At 38.6% G+C, this 14,076-nt stretch overlaps 1 protein-coding gene across 5 annotated transcripts in view; it reads left to right on the top strand.

The window, feature by feature from the left end:
• The window catches only part of PDE8B (phosphodiesterase 8B), a 274,382-nt gene that overhangs the window by 138,143 nt on the left and 122,163 nt on the right, over positions 1 to 14,076 (top strand). The window lies entirely within an intron of this gene.

Here is a 14,076-nt window from a genome sequence, read left to right as displayed (position 1 = left end):
AGACCAAAAGGGAGTGGAATGATATATTCAAGTTGCTGAATGGGAAAAATATGCATTCAAGAACATTTTATCCAGCAAGGCTGTCTGTCATTCAGAATAGAAGAAGAAATAGTTTCCCAGACAAACAAAAACTAAAAGAGTTCTTGACTACTAAACCAGCCTTGCAAGAAATATTAAAGGGGACTCTTTGGGAAAGAAAAACCAAAAGCAACAAAGACTAGAAAGGAACAGAAAATCTCCAGAAACAATGACTTTACTGGTAATACAATGGCAGTACATTCATATCTATCAATAATAGATACTGCTGTGTAAGTGGACTAAATGTTCCAATCAAAAGACATAGGGTATCAGAATGGATAAGAAAACAAGATCTATCTATATGCTGCCCACAGCAGACTCATTTTAGACCTAACAACACCTGCAGATTGAAAATGAGGGGATGAAAAACCATTTATCATACTAAAGAACATCAAAAGAAAGCCAGAGTCGCCATACTTAAGCTAGATTTTAAACCAAAGACTATAACAAGAGATGAAAAAGAGCACTATATCATAATAAAGGGGGTCTATTCAACAGATCTAACTATTATAAGTATTTATGCCCCCAACTTGAAAGCACCCAAATACATAAATCAGTTAATAACAAACATAAACTCATTGATAACAATACAATAATAGTAACGGACTTTAATACTCCACTTAGAGCAATGAACAGATCATCTAAGTATAAAATCAACCAGGATACAATGGCTTTGAATGACACACTGGACAAGATAGACAACCAATATATTCAGCATATTCCATCCTAAAGCAGCAGGATACACATCTCCAGAACAGATCATGTACTGGGTCATAAATCAGTCCTTAACAAGTACAAAAAGATTTGAGATCATACCTTGCATGTTTTCAGACCACAGCACTATGAAACTTGAAGTCAACCACAGGAAAAAAAAAAAAAAAGGAAAGACTGCAAATACATGGAGGTTAAAGGACATCCTACTGAAGAATGAATGGGTTAATGAGGAAATTAAAGACAAAATAAAAAAGTACATGAAAGTGAATGAAAATGAAAACACGATAGTCCAGAATCTTTGGGATGTAGCAAAAGTAGTCCTAAGAGGGAAGTATATAGCAATACAAGCCTACCTCAAGAAGCAGGAGAACTCTCAAATACACAATCTAATCTTACACCTAAAGGAGCTAGAAAAGGAAAAGTAAATGAAGCCTAAAGCCAGAGAAGAAGGAAAATAATAAAGATTACAGTGGACATAAATGATATAGAAACAAAAGCCAGTAGAACAGATGAATGAAACTAGGAGCTGGTTCTTTGAAAGAATTAATAATAATGATAAACCCCTAGCCAGACTTATCAAAAAGAAAAGGAAAGGACCCAAATATATAAAGCCACCAATGAAATAGATCACAGCCAACACCACAGAAATACAAATAATTATAAGAGAATATTATGAAAAGTTATATGCCAACAAATTGGGCCATCTGGACGAAATGGATAAATTCCTAGAAACATAACTACCAAAACTGGAACAGGAAGAAATAGAAAATTTGAACAGACCCATAACCATCAAAGAAATTGAATCAGTAATCAAAAATCTCCCAACAAACAAAAGTCCAGGGCCAGATGGCTTCCCAGGGGAGTTCTACCAGACATTTAAAGACTAGTTAATACGTATTCTCAAACTGTTCCAAAAAATAGAAATGGAAGGAAAACTTCCAAATTCATTCTACGAGGCCAGCAGTACCTTGATTCCAAAACCAAACACACCACTAAAAAGGAGAATAACAGACCAATATCCCTGACGAACTTAGTTGCAGAAATTCTCAACAAAATACCAGCATATCGAATCCATCAGTACATTAAAAGAATTATTCAGCATGATCAAGTGGGATTTATTCCTGGGCTGCAAGGATGGTTCAATACCTGCAAATCAACCAATGTGATACACCACCTTAATAAAAGGAAGGATAAGAACCATATAATCCTGCCAATAGATGCAAAAAAGCATTTGACAAAATACAGCATCCATTCTTGATAAAAATTCTCAACAGAGTAGGGATAGAGGGAATATACCTCAACATCATGAAAGCTGGATAAGAAAGACCCACAGCTAATATCATCCTTAATGGGGAAAAACTGAGAGCTTTCACTCTAAGGTCAGGAACAAGACCAGGATGTCCACTCTCACCATTGTTGTTTACCATAGTACTAGAAGTCCTAGCCTCAGCAATCAGACAACAAAAAGAAGTAAAATGCACCCAGGTTTCCAGGGGAAAAGTCAAACTTTCACTGTTCACAGATGATAACGATACTCTGTGTAGAAAACCCAAAGGTTCCATCAAAAAATTGCTAGAACCGATAAATTCAGCAAATTCACTGGATACAAAATGAATGTACAGAAATCTGTTACATTTCTATATATCAATAATGAAGCAGGAGGAAAAGAAATCAAAGAATCTGTCCAATTTACAATTGCACCGAAAACCATAAGTGACCTAGGAATAAACCTAACAAAAGAGATAAAAGATCTGTACTCCGGAAACTGTGGAACACTTACAAGAAAAATTGAAGAGGAAACAAAGAAATGGAAAAATATTCCATGCTCATGGATTGGAAGGACAAATATTGTTAAAATATTGATACTACCCAAATCAATCTACACTTGAAATGCAGTCCCTATCAAATTACAACCAATACTTTTCACAGAGCTAGAACAAACATTTCTAAAATTTGTATGGAACCACAAAAGATCGTGAATAGTCAAAGCAACCTTGAAAGAGAAGAGCAAAGCCAGAGGCATCAGAATTCCAGACTTCAAGCTCTGTTTCAAAGATATAGTCATCAAGACAGTATGGTACTGGCATAAAAACAGACACATAGATCCATGAAACAGAACAGAGAACCCAGAAGTGGATGCACAACTATATGGTCAGCTAATCTTTGACAAAGCAGGAAAGAATATCCAATGGAAAAAAAAGTCTCTTCAACAAATGGTACTGGGAAAACTGGATGACAACATGCAGAAGAATGAAACTGGACCACTTTCTTATACCATACACAAAAATAAATTCAAAATGGATGAAAGACCTAAATGTGAGACAGAAAACCATAATAATCCTAGAGAAGAACACAGGGAATAACCTCTTTGACTTTTGCCATAGCAACTTCTTGCTAGACGTGTGTCTGGAGGTAAGGTAAACAAAAGCAAACCTGAAATATTGAGACTTTATCAAGATAAAAAGCTTCGGCACAGCGAAGAAGATAATTGACAAAACTAAAAGGCAGCCTATGAATGGGAGAAGATATTTGCAAATGACCTGATGAAAGGTTATGATCCCAAATTTGTACTTATCAAGCTCAACAAAAAAACAAATGATGGGGAGTTAAGAAATGGGAAGAAGACACGAATAGACATTTTTCCAAAGACTTCCAGATGACTAACAGACACATGAAAAGATGCTCAGTATCACTCATCATCAGGGAAACACACATCAAAACCACAATGAGAAAAGCACGTCACACCTGTCAGAATGGCTAAAATTACCAACACAGGAAATTAGAGGTGTTGGCGAGGATGTGGAGAAAGTTGGTGGGAATGAAAACTGGTGCAGCCACTGTGGAGAAAAGTATGAGGTTCCTCAAAAACTCAAAATAGAGATACCCTATGACCCAGCAATTGCATGATTAGGAATTTACCCAGAAGATATAAAAATACTGATTTGAAGGGGCATATACACCCTGATGTTTATAGCAGCATTATCAGTATTAGCCAAATTATGGAAAGAGCCCAAACGTCCATCAACTGATGAATGAGTAAAGAAGTGGTATTTATATACAATGGAATGTTATTCAGCCATCAAAAAGAATGAAATATTGCCATTTGCAACGACGTGGATGGAGCAGGAGTATATTATGCTAAGCGAAATAAATCAATCAGAGAAAGATAAATATCCTATGATTTCACTCATGTGGAATTCAATAAACAAAAATGAACATGGGGAAGGGAAAAGGAAAAAAAAGACAGGGAGGCAAACCATAAGACACTCTTAACTGTAAAGAACAAACTGAGGGTTGCTGGAGGGGAAGTGGGGGGATGGGCTAAATGGGTGATGGGTGTTAAGAAAGGCACCTGTTGTGACAAGTACTGGGTGTTGTATGTAAGTGAAGAATCACTAAATTCCACTTCTGAAACCGATATTAAACTATATGTTAGCTCTACTGAATTTAAATAAAAACTTTAAAATAAAAAAATGGATTTTGTGAATATTTTCTTCCAGGCTGATTTTTCTATTCATCTTCTTAACTTTGGCTTTTGAGCAAAATTTAATTTTGATGTAGCCTAAGTTATCATTTCTCTTATAGTTATTACATTCTGTATTCTAAAAGTCTTTACCTACTCCCAGTTCGAGATGATAATTTCTTAGGTTCTTTGTTAAAACAATTAAAAAAATTAATTTTATTTTTATAATCAATCTGAAATTCATTTTGGGATATGGAGTGATAGAGAAGTAAAAGCTCATGTTTTATCCTTGTACTGATACCCAGTTTTTCTAGATTCACTTGTAGAAAAGACTGTATGATCTTCCATTAATATTCTTTGATTCTTTGTTGCAACTTGATTGAGCAATAATGTAACCAGTTTTGAATTAATATTCCACACAAAGCTTTTAAAGATGTATCTCTATTTGAATACTCGGTTCTGTGTACATGAATTAATTCAACCTCATTTATGCTGTTCAAACTCTCTCTCTCAGTTTTTCACTGATTTCTCAGTTTCTGTGGCAGTGGATATAGGTCAATATCAATATCTGTTAATACTTGCTGATGTTTTGAATCTGTGGTGTTAATATATATTCTTGATTATTATATATTCTTGGTGACTCTCCTTTTTATTATGAGGTGTCTCTTTAAACTTTTGCCTTACCTTCTGTTTTATCTGTTGCTAATGTTGCTGGACCAGCTTTTCTTGGTCATGTTTTTCTGGTATGTTTTTCTGTCCATTTTCAGTTTTTCTTTATAACTTTATATTAAAAATGTCTCCTGTAAGCAGCATATAGCTTTGATTTCTCTAAAATCTATTCTGATTTTTGGTCTTCCTTTGAATTCAGTCTGGTTACACTGAGTGATTACTGATAAAATTAGTCTTATATTTTCTGTCTCTTCACCCTTTTTGCTTTGTGTCAAATTGACAGTTTTCAGAATTTTTTCTGTTTTAAACTATACGTTGTGTTTCTTTTTATTGGGGGGGTGGTTACCCTTAAGTAATTTAAAAAAATTTTTGAATGTTTATTTTTGAGAGAGACAGAGACAGAGTGCGAGCAGGGTAGGGGCAGAGAGAGAGAGAGAGAGAGAGAGAGAGAGAGAGAGAGAGAGAATCTGCAGCAGGCTTCAGGCTCTGAGCTGTCATCACAGAGCCCAGTGCAGGGCTCAAACTCATGAACAGTGAGATCATGACCTGAACCAAAGTCGGATGCCTGACTGACTGAGCTACCCAGACACCCCTTGAGTAATTTTTTAATATGCATGTTTGGTGGTCAGATTTTTATAACAGAGTCTCAAATATACTGTATTTCTGTCTTCTCAGACATGATTTAGTCCTTGGTAGTATTAAAATTCCCATAAACAGCTCTATACTCCACTACTGAAAAACAGTGGTCTCTAATTTTGGATTTATTTTTAACTGCTAGTCGTAAACTATGAAATAACAAAATGAATACGGTGAACTCATCACTCAGGGCAAGAGCTGGAATGTTTCCAGTGCTACTGTGTTTGCTGCTTGATTCCCATCACATGAGTTTGGCCCTAGATGCCTGCAGATGCAAGTGGTCAGGAGTCCTTCTCTGAGTGAGGTACACAGCAATCAAGAGATTGTTTTTAAAAAGATAACACCCTCAACTGAGAACTAACATGTCATTCCCACTTGGTCTGATTGAAGCATACTTTCATTGATCCCTTCAGAAACCAGCTCCAGAGCACCTGTATGTTCAAGGCTCTGTCATAGGTGCTACAGTGGAAGACAAGTGTGCTCAGTCAGTTCTCTCATTTGTAACACTCCAGCTTAAGGGACAGTCATATGTAGTGAAGTGTTTTTGTGCTTCTGCTGCTGATAATGTGACTGTCTTAGAAAAATCATACTATGTCCAGTGCCTTCGTATTCATTTGTTTTTTTTTCCCCCCTGCCTTCCCCCTCCCCCAACTTGGGGAAAAATATCTATTTTTACTTCACTGGCATGCTGCAAATGTTAAAGAGCTGGATCCGCCAGAGTCCTTAGGGCATGGGAGGAACTTGCTTGATGAGAATACTTCAGGATGTGGTTGCTTTTTGGGTGCATTTCTCAGTTCACTGGGGGAAACTTGCTCCCATGTCAGGACATGTAACATGGAGCTCTGCATGCCCTGCATGAGCTGTCAGGAGCAGTGTGAGAAGTGGAATGGGTGGAAGTGTTGGGGAGAAGTGCAGCATGGTATCATAGAGGACGTCTCTCCTGGGGGAAGTGGCCGGGACTGATACTAAAAGTCCTGTTGTCCAGTCTTGGCAAGAAAATTAAAAATAGGAGAAATATTTTGAGGCAGGAGATTCATATCAGCATTTCAAAATGAAGTGGCCTTTGCTTCATCACTGCCTTGAGGATGTTTACTTGTTCAGTATGTAGAATTGGCAGGTTTCTGCTTACGGTGCTGTCCACTGCCTCCCCCGCTCTGCCACTCCCACTGGGCTTTCCAACTGGATTTGGAAATCCTATTCATCACAACTGTGGCCTAAGTGTTTCCTACCAAGGCTGTACTTGGCTTTAAGATTTATTCTTCCATATTGCACGGACACGGATTTTCTGGAACTGTTCAGTATTGGAGCTCATATGGCCTCATCGGGGCTATCCTTACATATTAAGTGAAATGACTGAGTTGTAGAGATGCTTTGACATGGTAACTTGCTGCAGGACTCTCCTGTCCTGTCTGTCCTTCATTTTATTGTGAAGTCATGGCTTCCACCTAGCCCAGTCGGTTCCATGCAATTACAGAGTCGGTAGGAATTTTGGTCCCATATTTCGGGGGGGGGGGGGAAATTAACATCATTGCTCAGGCTCTGGAGTCAGGCTGACCTCAGTTCAAATCTTGCTAGTTGTGTGGCTATGGGTGAGTCTCTTAACACTTGTAGCACTTTGTTTCCATGTCTCTAAATTGAAGATAATTCCACCCTCCAAAGAATTGTTGAAGAGGTACTGAATAAGATCCTCTATTTAAAGTACTTTCATTATAATGGCTGGCTCTTAAATTTTCATCAAACCATAGCTGTTAATAGCATCACCTTCCTGGAGACGTTTACGGAACGCTCTCAAACCATTTTGTGCCTGCTGAATTCACCCCTCACCTGATCACATTGGTCAGTAGTTTAGTATGTGGCTAATACTAATAAAATCTATACGTGTGGTCTATTCTAGAAGCTCTTTGTTACCCAGTGTTTGCTTAAAGCCAAACCAAGTATTCTGAAAATTGATGCTTAATAGACAGGGGGAATGCATGTAGAGATGTGTAGACTCATCTTTGTTTATACAAATACTAATAAGTGACATTTCTTTAGGGAAATGTTAGTTTTATCTTCATATTTTTCATAATTAGTCTTTACTGAGAAAATAGTTTCATACTGATTTGACTATCCGAGTCAGATTATTGCTTTCCTCAAAGGTATTTGTAAGCATTTGTTGATTAAACTTGTCAAAGGAATAGTTACAAGGATTTCCAGCAAAGCAAGAGAGCTCTACTGGAGCCCTGGAAAGTTCACCGAAGCAGGAGTTGGCAGATGTGGATCCAGCTCTGTTGCTGCTTGGCTTTGGGAAGGTACTATCCTCATCTGTGGAATGGGGGGTAATGGATCACCCTCAGAGTCCTTTCCTGCTTACAGGAGTCCTGAGAGTCCTGGGCCCTGTTCCTGTAATGGCTACTGGGACACCCCCTTCTCCCAGTCACCTGAAGTCTGTGTTACCCCTGTGAGGCTGCTCCCACCAGACCCCTGTGCTTGATTCTCTTGGCCCTGCCACAGATCAGCCCTTAGTTGGTCATTCTAGCTTGGATGGAGAGATGAATAAAACATTGTGGTTCTAGGAAGGTTTAGGTAGCAGTTTCCTTGCAGAAAGAGGGAGACCCTGCCTGGCAGTTTGAGTTCTTTGTAGTTACATGTGAAAAGCAGTATAGGTTGCCCAGCTTTGCACAGTTTCAGTGTGTACAGGTTTCAGAGTTGAGATAAATCACACCAGATCCCCACAACATGCTTTGGATTGCAATTACATCAGTGTTCTCATTGAATAATTGCCTTAAATATGAACTGTGTTGCTAGCACTTCAGTCCACATACCACTATGTAAATAACAGATGCGTGGCACAATCAGTAACCAATGACGTCACCTTTTTCAACGTCTTCATGATTGATCTCTGCCTACTGTTCGTCCATGCAGGCACAGACAGCAAAGTGTGTAGTTAGTTGTCACCATCTTGTCTCTCCATGACCACACACGTGACCTTACACACAAACAGATCATTGAGAGAGGGAATGAGCCAACACAGATGAAAGTGCATCAGAGAAATGAGAAGTGATCCTGCCAGAGGGAAGATTAAATTGAATGTAAATGAGGTTAGCGGAGAGAGCTGATTGGGGTGGGAATGTTCACACTGTCACATTGAGATGTTCTAGATCTGCAGCCAGAGGTCGTTAAACTTGCAGCAATGATCAGAATCCATGGAGAGTGTTTGTGATGAAAGTAATGAAATGTCACAGAGGAAGTGGTACCAGTAAAAAAAACTACGTATTAATTAATGAAACTCGGCCTATTTCGTGGCACTGGAAGTTGGGCAGATGAAATACTGGAAGCTGATCGAAGTTTAGGACTTTGTAGTTCACCAGGTCATAGAAAAGATGCTCACTGTGTATTCTATGCTTACACAATTTGGAGAAGGCACATACTGTTCAAGCTACTTGTAAGTTTTTTTAAAAGAAAATATTTTAGTTTTCAGTGCTTCTAACGTTTTCATTTACAGTTTTACTTTATTTCATTACACAGTTAATACCAACTAAGATTTTTCATGTTTGGACAGAATTTATGAAGGTCATAGAATAGTCATTTTTGCCATCATTTAGGGCTGCTTTTTGTGGTTGCTGTTAGAGCCTGGCCCTACCATGTGAAGCAAGGATTGCCTCTAGTAGTGTTCTGACCCTGGACAGGACTCAAGTCCACCCAGATCTGTCCCAGAAGGAAGGTGTTGTCTCATTGTCCCAAGCTTCAACCTGGATCAGATCTTAATCTACTCTTTTGATGTGTTTACAGCAGTGCAGTGAAGTAGATACAACACAATTGTTTCCTTCTGCCCATTCCCCTGCGCCAAGATTCTCTTCTTGGATGTCATGTCCTTATCCTCGTGTGGTCACTGCTCAGTAGTGCATTTACTATGCTTATCTTCCCCTGGTTGTCTCCGCTGCTTGCTTCCTAGGGGCAGAGACTAGACTTTGTCCATCTCTATCAGCTTTTTCTCCCAGTTCATAACACTTTATAATAGATCATCAATACATACTCTTTGAATGTTCTCTATATTATTAAAGCAAATAAAAGGGTCGCTTAAGTCTTATTCTTTACAAATCAAATTCATTCGTATGCCTTTAATAATTATGTTTAAAGTTTATTTTCTGAAATTTTGAGATTTGCCTCAGTGAAGGGTCAGTAAATACTTAAGAGTGGCCATGACTAACAAAGTACTGATACATAGAAAATTTTTTTAATTTTTTTAAGTTTTTTTTTATTTTGAGAGAGATGGAGACAGTGTGAGTGGGGGAGGGGCAGAGATAGAGGGCGAGAGAGAGAATCCCAAGCAGGCTCCACACTGCCAGCACAGAGCCTGACAGAGGGCTTGATCTCAAGAATCATGAGATCATGACATGAGCTGAAATTAAGAGTTGGACACTTAACCAGCTGAGCCACCCATGCACCCGATACATAGAATGTTAAATAGGGAGAGGGACTGTATCACTTTAGGTCTTTTTGGTTTTCTTTGGTTGCAAGTGAGAGCTGCCTTATACAACAAAGTAAATAAATGAATAAAAACGTATTCGTGCAATTTTTTTTTCTTTGTAGAATTCAAGGAGGAATTGAAAGCTCTGGCTTAGAAAGTGTGGCAGTGAGCCATCTCTGAGTACTTTGACAGCAAGAGTTGAAGGCTCTTGCTTCCATATCTCTACTATTAATGAGCTACACGTCTCATTTCCTGGCCTTTGTGTCTCTTTTGTTCAAACCCCAAATTTCTGGAAACAGAATATCATTAGCCCAGCTGCGCTGGGAGATAGGGACAGAAAGTCCAACCCTAGTTACTTGGGCCCGCGACTTTCCTAGAAAAGGTGCAATGTTCCAGAGATAGGCGTACATCAAAAAAAGGTAATTACTATAGTACTTCACTGTAAAATGCATATATATTTTTATTCCTGTAGATTTTTCACTTAGGAGTTGAATTATTGAAAAGTAGTCTTTCTGATTTTTTTTAATAAATGGGAAGAATTTTATTTTTTTAAGTATTAATTCCCGTTAACATACAGTGTTATATTAGTTTCAGGTATACATTATAATAACTTAATAGTTCCATACATTACCCTTAAATGGGAAGAATTTTAAACACTACCCAAAGAAATTCTCTCATGAGTGCTTTTACAATATAATTAGTCTTGTTTTAAAATGAAGATGTTATTATTTAGGTAGGGTGAGGCCAACAGATCAGGAAATGACTATGATTAAACAGTTTGTCACTTGGAGGAGGGGGCACCCTATGCCATGACAGACCACACGTTTAGCACCAAGGTTGCTCAGGAGGCAGAGGGACCAAGAGGAAAACGTGGGCAAGAGTCTCACTGTGGCTTCTGTGGGAAGGAATGGGTAAAGGAGGGTAAGCAGGTTTGGCCAGCTTGAATCATCGCAGGGGAATTTAGGGCATAGAGGTTTGTCTCTGGTTGTTTGACTCCTGGCCCTGGAGTGATTAGGGTAGGTGGAATAGTGGTTCCATGCATTAAAGCGTGATAAAAGAAGTGGTAGGAGTCTGGGCTCTGGATTGATTTGCATTTGAAGGGTGCTTTTCTAGGCATGTTTTCTGCTATTTCCAGAAATTGACTAACCCTCTTTGGAGGCGCAGGGTCGCAGGGCTTTAGATGCCAAAGCGTTAGAACTACAGAAAATAACAAGACATGGTTAATACCCTTGCTCACTTTGAATCAGTTTTGTGAGTTCTCATGTGAAATCCAGTATAAATTCCTCAAATGGCCTTAATGTGACCCAGCCCTCTGCTGCAAACTAGACTTTGCCTCTCACTCTTCCCTCTGTCAGAGTGGCTTCCTTACAGTTCTTTGAACACATCCAGCACACTTCCCACTCTAGGGGCCAGTAGAGCCCCTCCTGCTTGGAGTGCTTTTCCTTCAGACATCAACTTGGCTTCCTTCTTTGTTTCCTTCAGGCATTTGTGCCTATGTTACTTTTTCAGCGAGACCTACCCTAACCACCTTCCTTAATGTTGCTTCCAGTGCCCAGTTTTGCTCTCCCTTCCCCTCTCCTACTGTTTGTACATAGCACTTAGCACTTTTAACATTCATTGTCATTTGCTTACTTACTATTCATGTTCTTTACCCCTCTACCTCTATAGTGCAAGGGTCTTTATTATTTTCATCACTGTTCTCTAAGCAGTTAAAGACAATGCTGGGAACGTAGTAGGTGCTTGGAAAATTTTTGTTTATTAATGACATTATTTTTCCAAAAGTGGAACAGTCTGTAAGTATTACGAGGTTAATCTTCACCAGTGCCCAACATGGGAATACAGTGTGTTCTTATTGTATTAGTCAGTTATTGAGGCCAGATGGCATAAAGGAAATCTAAAGTGTTGAGATTCTTGTTTAGCAAGTCCTAGTTCAGCTCGACAGAGGACTGAGAAGAAATTTTCTCATCTTACAAAACAGATGAACATAAGGGAAGGGAGGCAAAAATAATATAAACACAGAGAGGGGGACAAAACATAAGAGACTCTTAAATACAGAGAACAAACACAGAGTTACTGGAGGGGTTATAGGAGGGGGGATGGTTTAAATGCATTAAGGGGCATTAAGGAATCTACTCCTGAAATCATTGTTGCACTATATGCTAACTAACTTGGATGTAAATTAAAAAATAAAAAAAATTTAAAAAAGAATTAACTCCAAAAAAAGAAAAAAGAAATTCTCTCATCTTTTCCGACTTTTAAGCCCCGTGTATTGAGTTTTTCGTGTTAATACCATAGCTGTTATTGACTTTACACACAAACCAATTTATTCTACCTGACTTGTACATTGTAGCTCTCTTGTTAATAGTTTCATTTGAAGACTTTCTCTTCATTATCAAATCCACAAGGCTGTGCCCTTCAATTCTCTTAGAAGAGCCACCTGCCACTTCTTCCTAGAAGTAGCTCTGTGGTCAAAGACTTTTAGGAGCACTCTGGACTGAGGAGTGACAGACCTAGCCCAGGGTGAGCTCTTAATAAGTGTGGCTGCATCCTGTGTTACTAGTGTGTGATTTCAAGCCATGTGCTAAGAAGAAAATGTCAAAATCTCATGAATGGACACTTTTCTAAAGAAGACATCCAGATGGCCAGCAGGCACATGAAAAGATGTTCGACGTCACTCCTCATCAGGGAAATACAAATCAAAACCACGCTGAGATAGCACCTCATGCCAGTCAGAGTGGCTAAAATGAACAAATCAGGAGACTATATATAGATGCTGGAGAAGATGTGGAGAAACGGGAGCCCTCTTGCACTGTTGTTGGGAGGTGCAGCCGCTCTGGAAAACATTGTGGAGGTTCCTCAAAAAATTAAAAATAGACCTACGCCATGGCCCAGCAATAGCACTGTTAGGAATTTGCCCAAGGGATACAGGAGTGCTGATGCATACGGGCACTTGTACCCCATTGTTTATAGCAGCACTCTCAACAATAGCCAAATTATGGAAAGAGCCTAAATGTCCATCAACTGATGAATGGATAAAGAAATTGTGGTTTATATACACAATGGAATACTACGTGGCAATGAGAAAGAATGAAATATGGCCTTTTGTAGCAACGTGGATGGAACTGGAGAGTGTGATGCTAAGTGAAATAAGCCATACAGAGAAAGACAGATACCATATGGTTTCACTCTTATGTGGATCCTGAGAAACTTAACAGAAGACCATGGGGGAGGAGAAGGGGAAAAAGTTACAGAGAGGGAAGGAGGCAAACCATAAGAGACTGTTAAAAAGTGAGAACAAACTGAGGGGTGATGGGGGGTAGGGGAGAGGGGAAGGTGGGTGATGGGTATTGAGGAGGGCACCTGTTGGGATGAGTACTGGGTGTTGTATGGAAACCAATTTGACAATAAATTGCATAAAAAAATAAAATACAGCTTAAAAAAAGTAAATAAATACAAGTTCTATTAAAAAAGAAGAAAATGTCAAAATCATGTTGAAAATGATTCTGTCTCTTCTGGAAACATGGTATTTGGGAAAACAGGAAATGACTTAAACAGTGTAAAACAAATGACATTTATGATGCATTCAGATATTTAATGATGTTAAGGAGCTATTGAGGAGGTTTAGGTATGAGATGGTGTTGTGGTTTTCTTTTCTTTCTTTTTTTTAAGTCTTTAACAGATGCCAATGAATGAAATAATGTGATATGCAGGCCTTGCTGCAAACCAGTGCAAGTGTTGAAAATTGGGGAAGGGTAGAAATGAAGACAGATTGGCCTGGAGTTGGTTATTGCTGAAGCTGGGTGTTGGGTGCATTAGGTTTATTATAGTATTGTGTCTGTTTTCTATATATTGCCAATTTTTAATTAATAAAACATTTTAAAAATGTAATGGTAATGGCTGCACAATTCGTCTTTCTGAATGTAAACGAAGCACATTGATATTTCATCATCAAGACTGATATTGGTTATTGACTTAAAGGCACTTCATGTTGTGACGAAAACCCTTCTGTTGCTGTTTAAACCAGAAGTGGATGCTGAAAAACATTAAATGCCTTATGTGTGTCTTG

The sequence above is a fragment of the Panthera onca genome, chromosome A1 (genome assembly GCF_046562875.1).
Source record: "Panthera onca isolate mPanOnc1 chromosome A1, mPanOnc1 haplotype 2, whole genome shotgun sequence".
Classification (NCBI taxonomy): domain Eukaryota; kingdom Metazoa; phylum Chordata; class Mammalia; order Carnivora; family Felidae; genus Panthera; species Panthera onca.
Note: the sequence above shows the minus strand (reverse complement) of the source record. Positions and strands in the feature narration are given on the sequence as shown.